This window comes from Leptopilina heterotoma, unplaced genomic scaffold, assembly GCF_015476425.1.
Source record: "Leptopilina heterotoma isolate Lh14 unplaced genomic scaffold, ASM1547642v1 Lhet_188, whole genome shotgun sequence".
Taxonomy (NCBI): Eukaryota; Metazoa; Arthropoda; class Insecta; order Hymenoptera; family Figitidae; genus Leptopilina; species Leptopilina heterotoma.
The window spans coordinates 772,873-781,715 of NW_025110907.1; positions in this window are offsets into that span (position 1 = coordinate 772,873).

Below are 8,843 nucleotides of genomic sequence, written 5' to 3' on the forward strand. Positions count from 1 at the left end.
ATTTTTTATGCCTTGCGATTGTATTTTCAAATTATAATCTTTAGGATTTGAAAGTGCTTTTTATGAAAAAGGAGAAGTTTATAAAAAAAGATTAATCTACTCTGACTCTACCACTCCCCCTCGTCCTTATTGTAGGACCTGTCAATTTACATGGGTCTGATTAATGAACCCCATAACAACTCACCCTACCACTTAAGGCGCCGCACCACCTATTTTAGATATACTTATTAGTAACAAGTCCCATCTCTTTTAAAAAGAAAGAGAGAGATAGACACTATTATTATTCCTACCAAAAAAAAAAAGTAATAATATTCTCAAAAGAGTAGTAAGAAAAAAGTTTTCCAATGAAAAAACTTTTTGGTAGACCAAGTTTCTGAAAATAGCACTATTTAGCTTTTCATTGAGCACATTTTGTGTGCAGCGTATCTCCGAGTCAAGTAACTATTGGAGAACAAGACGAACTTTCTAGGACTTAGTCGCGTCGGTCAGAGGAGAAAAGTTTTCTGAGGGAGAAACTTTGCGAGACTTTGGTATGAAGTGCGGAGTAGTGTAGACGGATGGACGACTTGAGAAAGGTAAAAGTAAAAAGGAAGGAAACTTGCAAAGAGCGGAAGTATGGACGAAACGGAAGAGGCAAAGTCTGAGTTCGTGGACGAGCCGAGTATTGATTTCACCCCTCCGACCATGAAGGTGGAGGACGACGGAATATCTAGGGGCGATAGGAGTCACCCGACTTTACGAAACCAGGTGCCTGCGGTTTTCCACTTCCTAGAGAATTAAATAAGAAATAGAGAAAAAAAAAGTTCAATGATGCTATAAAGAATATTATTTAGAACAAAAGTTCTTTCTTCAGTCAAAGAAATAAGAACTTTTGTTTTTTGGCTGAAGAAAGAACAAGCGAATTCTTTCTTCTTTGATTGAAGAAAGAACAAAAGTTCTTTCTTCTTTGACTGAAGAAAGAACAAAACTCATTTCTTCTTTGACTGAAGAAAGAACAAAACTCATTTCTTCTTTGAATGAAGAAGCAACAAAACTCATTTCTTCTTTTACTGAAGAAAGAAAAAAACTCATTTCTTCTTTTAATGAAGAAAGAACAAAAGTTCTTTCTTCTTTGACTGAAGAAAGAACAAAAGCTCTTATTTCTTTGACTGAAGAAAGAACAAAACTCATTTCTTCTTTCACTGAAGAAAGAACAAAAAGTTCTTTCTTCTTTTACTGAAGAAAGAACAAAACTCATTTCTTCTTTTAATGAAGAAAGAACAAAAGTTCTTTCTTCTTTGACTGAAGAAAGAACAAAACTCCTTTCTTCTTTGACTGAAGAAAGAACAAAAGTTCTTATTTTTTGACTGAAGAAAGAAAAACGGTTCTTTTTTGTATGACTGAAGAAAAAACACCTTGAGGTGGAATACAAGAAGAATAATAAAAAAGAGACTATATAACTACTTTTCCATGAATTAGTCTATAGAAAGAAGAAAAATTGCAGTTTGCTACTAAAATATTTGTTTGCAAATGAATTGACAGCGTGAAATTAGAGTGAATAAAAGATCGTTGAACTGGATCAAAGGGTTAAAAGTACCACCGTTATATTTGAAGGAAGTAAATTGATTTTCGTATATAATATTTGTAACAAGATGCGAGGTTTATGATGGACCATAATATATATGAAGGCGACCGATGATAGATGACTAGATACAAAGTATCCATCCTAATTAAAAATCTCATTGGGCTCGGCAGCATAAAATACGTGAGTTAATCGGAATTTTGATTTTTTTCTCATAGGTCGTTTGGAGGTTTCATTAGCCTTATAATGTGCGCCTCGCACCTTTGGCGAACTAAAGTTATAGTATATATATATGCGCGGTGGACATGAGTCAGTCTCTTGCATCCGTAAAGTTTAAGGGTTGGACGGGAGTGACTGATGAACTGACTGCTAATTACCTCCTTTTGTGCCTCATAATACGACCCTATTAATAACTCGCATTTATATATGTCCGTGAAAAATGGATATATATCTCGAGGGTACGTTATTGCGCTCATATCCGAAGAGCGCGCGGTGCATGCAGAAGGAATCGCCTTACTCTTCATTTCGACCTCGTACCTCTCATTATGTCTGCCAATTGAGGCCCTGCAAACGATATAGTCGCTGGATCATTTTCGTAATAGCCCAGATCAAGGTAATTCTCATTCTCGTGCGTTATTTTTAATTTCCCGCATGTAAAACTCTTCCTTCTTTTAAAATGGATCAAGTTCAGATCCTTTTAGTTTAAATTATTACCCACGCGGTGTGTAATTTATTATAATTGATTAACTACTTTATTTTTAATAATTTAGTATACCGGAGTTTGTAATTCATTATCAAGTATGGCAATTAGTCCTATTTTATATTTTTATTCCAAACTTTTTGGAATTGCTTTTAATCCTATTTCTTTATGCAATCATTCTATAGGTTATTTATATTTACAGGGTTACCACAAAAATTTAATTATATTTTTCCCTGATTTCCAGACTTTTTCCTGACTGATTTTGACTTTTTCCCTGACCCGAAAGAATATTCTGATTTACTCTAAAAATTATTGGATACTCAAAAAAATGTTCTATTACATTTATTTAAGAATTTCTCTAATTGTAAAATTATTCGAAAACATCAATAACTTCTTTTTTAAATAAATGTTTAATCATTATTATTTTTCTATAGGAATTAAGATTCTCAAATACAAACCTTCTGAAATTCAATAACTTATGTGAATATTATTATAAAACACGAAGAAACCGACCACACCGAGTCTTCGCTTTCTTCATGTTTTATGATAAATTTAAGATGACAGAGTGATAAAATCATTATTTCATATCATAAGAATATTGTAACTATGAATTCAAATTTTCAAAGATTTTAATTTTGTACCTTTTTCAAAATTCAGTTATTTCTAAAAATTCACGCTATAATGCTTTTAATATTCGGAATTATAATTTAAAATTTTAAGTAAAATTCATTATTAATAATTCAATTTTTATTATTAGAAAATTTTTCGAGAATTCAATTATTGAATAATTGAATATTTCTTAAAATTGAATTTTTATGAAGAATTTTATCAAAATTTTTAAAAATAATTGAATTTTTTCGGCGAATTTAAAAAAAATTTTAATAATGAATGCAATTTTCTATCATTTTATTTAATTCAATCATTTATAAATTTCTTAAATAATTGAATTGCTTTGAAGAATTTTATATTTTTAAAAATAATTGTATTGTTTCGAAGATTTTTACAAAACAATTTTGACAATAATTTTCTTTTAAATAATTGAATTCCTGTGAAAATGTTTATTTTTATAAAAAGAATTGAATTCTTGGAAAGGATTTTATTAAAATTTCTTAAATAATTGAAATGCTTCGAAGAATTTTATTTTTTACGAAAATAATTGAATTGTTTCTAAAATTTATAAAGCATTTTATCAAAATTTTTTAAAATAATTATTAGAATAATTGAATTCTTGCAACGAATTTTATTAAAAATTTTTTAAAGAATTGAATTCCAGTGAAGAATTTTATTTCTGAAAATAATTGAATTCCGGAGAAAATAATTAATTTCTTGTGAAGAATTTTATTCAAATTTTTTAAAAATAATAATTGAATTTCTCAATAATTTTTTAAAACTTTTTCAAAAAAAAATGCAATTTTATCGAGAAATATCATTAAAAAATTGAAAATAATTGAAATGTGACGAAGAATTTTATTTTTGAAAAGAATTGAATTCTTGGGAAGAATTTTATTAAAGTTTCTTAAATAATTGAATTGTTTCGAAAAATTTTATTTTTTAGGAAAATAATTGAATTGTTTCGAAGATTTTTACAAACAATGTTGACAATAAGTGCATTTCAAGGAAGAATGTTATATTTTACGAAAATAATTGTATTCTATGATCAATTCTATTATAATTTTTGAAATTTATAAAGCATTTGATCAAAATTTTTTTAAATAATTGAATTCTCGAAAAAACATTTTTTATTTATGAAAATAATTGATTTCTTACGGAGACTTTTATTTCAATTTCTCTAAATAATTGAATTTCTCAGAACTATTTTTTTTCAATTCTCTCAATATATTTGAATTTTTTCGAGAAATTTCATTAAAAGATTTAAAATAATTGAATTGGTTCGAAGAAATTTATAAAAAATTGGTAAATAATTGAATTCCTCTGAAATTTTTATTACAATTTTGTTTAAATAATTGAATTCTTTTGGAAAATGTTATTAAAATAGTAGATATCAAAAATAATTGAAATAATTTCTAAGTAATAATTTTATGATAGTTCTTGAAGAATAAGTTATTTAAAAATAAATTATTGTCAGAAATAAAAAAATAAGTTTTGCATTAGAATTCTCGACAATTTCATACTTTATGAGGCAAACAAAAAAGACTCTAAAATTCAGAATATTCTCATAAATTCTAAAAATTAAATTTTTTCCAGTACTTTTAACAAAAATCCATGACTTTTCCCTAATTTCCCTGACCAATTCTAATTTCCCTGACTTCCCTGATCTGTGGCAACACTGATTTTTCAACTTTGTTATTAATTTTCGGAATATGTATGGAAACTGGTTTATAGAAAAGGTCTTGACATTTTCCCTCGGCCCTTGTGGGACATGAACCCTTCTTGACATTAGATATTCTCCTCTCCTTTTGACATTATCTGCAGCGCGATTTATTATTATTAATGAGAGATGCAAGACTCTCTAATGTTTTATTTCTAAACGGATCGCATTTTCTTTTGTATGCCGAGAATAAAAAATGCGTCCTAGGTACATTAATGTGAAATGCTTAAAAAATTTTTAATTACTAACGACCTGGAATATAATTTTTTTTTTATCGCAGAGCTTCAAGGGTTTGTGGAAGAAGACGAGGGGTTCAAAGGGGAATGAAAGGGGTGGAGGGTTGCGCTTTGAGCTCACCGAAGCTTTGTGGGTGCCCCTGTGTCTGTGTTTAATATTGCGAAAGTGCTCGGGCAAAAACCGACTAAATTATGAATTACACATTGCCGTTTGTGCGCAGGTACTCTCATCATCGGCCACTGGACAAGTGAACATAACGATTTTTCAGAGGGCTTTTTTGTAATCATAAAATATTCGCATAGTTAATTTAATCAAGGGGAATATTGAAGATATAATTTAGAATTATCAATTTTCGGATAATTTATAATTGATGATTTTAAGTATAGTTTAATTTTTTGCATATTAAAAATAGGTCTGAGTATCGAATTTCGTTGTCTTCTGGTCGTGCTATGGGAAAATATAGAAAAGAGAATCGTAACAAGTAGACAGTGAACGTCTTCTCCATGACACAAAATACGACAGTAACATTCGCAATAACTTACCGCCAATGCTTGGCGAATGGAAAAGGCAGTAAATGTCCGTTTGCCTTCATAAAGTTCTGGGTGTTATAGCGAAAATAAATCGTCTACGTAGTAATTCCTGAGCATAGATTGTATTATCCTCTTTACTATTAAACTTATATCCAATTATTCTCTCCATATTCTCCCAAAGGATTTCTGAATTATTATCATTAAAATTACTAAATTCTGTCAAAGAAATAAGAACCTTTGTTCTTTCTTCAATCGAAGAAGTAAGTACTTTTCTTCTTTCTTCAGTCATACAAGAAAGAACTTTTGTTCTTTCTTCAGTCAAAGAAGAAATAACTTTTGTTCTTTCTTCAGTCAAAGAAGAAATAACTTTTGTTCTTTTTTCAGTCGAAGAAGATATAACTTTTGTTCTTTCTTCATTAAAAGAAGAAATGAGTTTTGTTCTTTCTTCATTAAAAGAAGAAATGAGTTTTGTTCTTTCTTCAGTAAAAGAAGAAATAACTTTTGTTCTTTCTATAATCAAAGAAGAAAGAAGTATTGTTCTTTCTTCAGTCAAAAAAGAAAGTACTTTTCTTCTTTCTTCAGTCAAAGAAGAAATAACTTTTGTTCTTTCTTCATTAAAAGAAGAAATAACTTTTGTTCTTTCTTCATTAAAAGAAGAAATGAGTTTTGTTCTTTCTTCAGTCAAAGAAATAACTTTTGTTCTTTCTATAATCAAAGAAGAAAGAAGTTTTGTTCTTTCTTCAGTCAAAAAAGAAAGTACTTTTCTTCTTTCTTCAGTCAAAGAAGAAAGAACTTTTTCTTCTTTCTTCAGTTAAGAAAGAAAGAACTTTTATTCTTAATAATAATTGAATTTTGTAGAAGAATTTTATTATTTTTAAAGATAATTTTTTTTTTTTAAATTCCGACTTTTAATAAAGTGTTGAGTATAAAAGTAGCGTTTCTTGTATATATATATGGTTTAATTACCCCAGTTGATGGCAACTTAAAGAGAATGGAAGAAAAAGAACTGCAAATTTTATTAGAGCGAAAGAGTAACTGATAATAAGGAGAAGTGCGTAGCACGTTGATTGGCTGTCCAAGGGTGATTGGGGTGGCAGAATGACCTTTGAACCCACCCCCATGGGGCGCGCGCACGCCTCCAACCCCAAGGAAGTAATTACCGAACCACCCCCCGCTCGATAACGCACGCTATCGCACATATCGTTCATATACATGTGCACTATAATGGCAACTCAACGATCCACCTACATTCGAGTTACTTTTTTTTCACCGCACAAAAGACTCGTGTTTCAAATCATCCAACAGAACAATTAGGGAGACAAAAATTATCCTTTCCTCAATTTTTCAACAAAAGAACACAATGATATACTAAAAAATTCACCGCATATGGTTTTTTTTATGTAATTTCATCCACCCTTGCGTCTCTCTTTATTCATCAACAACATTGTAATTAACTCATACAACATTGTAAACAACAAATTTTCCCAAAGGAAATCATATTCTTATCATTATTATATATCTAGCTTTTATATAGGTATACAAACAAGTGGGATCGTCGTTATGGATTTTTAAAATTACAGGGTGTAAAGTTAAGTATAAGGAATTTCTGAAAGGATTTAGAATTTGTCTTTCGAGATTTACACGCGTTACAAGAGACACACCCCTTACTTTAGAATAGATGGCGTATATCTATTCGTGGATTTAAGAGAGGTTGCCTCTGTTATCCTTAATGCGATTTCACTCCGATCACAATTCACAATGGATTTAACGTTTGTCGAAAGCTCGATTCTCATTTATAATTCACGCGTGAATTCCACTCGAGTTGATACAAATCTACAAGGATCAATTTCTTATACTAAGCAGATACAAAAGTCTGTTTAGTATATTTACAATTATTCCATATAACTTTGTAATTATTCGAAGAAAAATTCATTTAAAATAATACTTTAATAAAATATTATAGCAATATTATAACAATGTAGGTGGATACCACAATCCATAGAAAATAATATAATTGATAAGAATTTAATTTAAACGACTTTTTATGCTAATTTCGATTGTGTGATGCCATATAATAGTCAAGAAACAGCCATTACCAGGGTGTCTACTATTTTCGTTCAACAAAATTCCCGGCTTTGTCCTATAATTTTTCCCGATTTTTTTTCTCATCTTTAAATCTATTTGACTTCGAACATAAATAAATCTACAAATGGCTTCCAAAATTTTTATTAGAGTTTTTATGAATAATTAAATTCTTTTGACGAGTTTCTTTAAATTTTTTGAAAATAGTGTTTTTTTAATAATTTTAATTAAAAATTTGAAAAATAATTGAATTAAACAAAGACTTTCTTCAATTCTTAAAAATAATCTTGTCTGTTCATAATAATAATTGAAACTTTTATTAATTCATAACTTTATTAAAAAATTTTTGTACTAATTAAATTTATTCAAAGAATTTTACTATTTATTAAAATAATTAAATTCTTCCAAAGAATGTTATTATTTATAAAAATAATTAAATATTTTCGTAGAATTTTATTAAAATTTTTGAAATTAATTGAATTGTGGAGAACAATTTAATTATTTCTAAAGATAATTGAAATTTTGAGAATTTAAAAATTTTGATTAATTCAATTTTATTAAAATTTATTGATACTAATTGAATTTCTGCAAATAATTTTACTATTTATAAAAATAATTGAATTCCTCCAAAGAATGTTATTTTTATTTATGAAAATAATTATATGTTTGCGTAGAACTTTATTAAAATTTTTAAAAATAATTATTGTGGAGAATAATTTAATTATTTATAAAAATAATTGAAATTTTGAGAATTTAAAAATTTTTTTAAACTATTAAATTTCTGCGAAGAATTTTATTACTTTTGGAAATAATTGAATTGTTTTTTAGAATTTTATGGAAATTTATGAAAATAATTGAATTCTTGAGAAGAATTTTGTTTACAGTTTTTAGAAATAATTGAATTCTTTCGACACATTTTAATAAAATTTTTAAGAATAATTACATTTTTCAAGGAATTCGATTAAAATTGTATTAAAAATAATTCAAAATTCCGCAATGAGTTTTACTATTTATGAAAATAATTGAATGTATTGCGAAGAAATTTTTAAAAATAAAATTATAATTACGATGATTTACTTCCCTTGATTATTTTCGAAAAATTTAAATAAAACTTTTTAAAAGAATTAAATTATTTTTAATAGAATGTAAAGAAATTTCAATTATTTCAATAATTTTCAATTATTTCTTTATAAAAATTCAATTATCTTGAAACAACAGAATTTAAAAATTTCAAAAACCTTATGTTTCAGAATTTTAAAAAAAATTTCGTAAAAATTCAATTTTATTAAAAAATTTTAAGTGTGTATCTTTTTTTAAATTAACTAATAAAAAATTTTACACTCAATGGTCAGAAAATATTCTAAACCTTTTTGAATTTTTATTTTTCTCAAAAATTTGTAGATT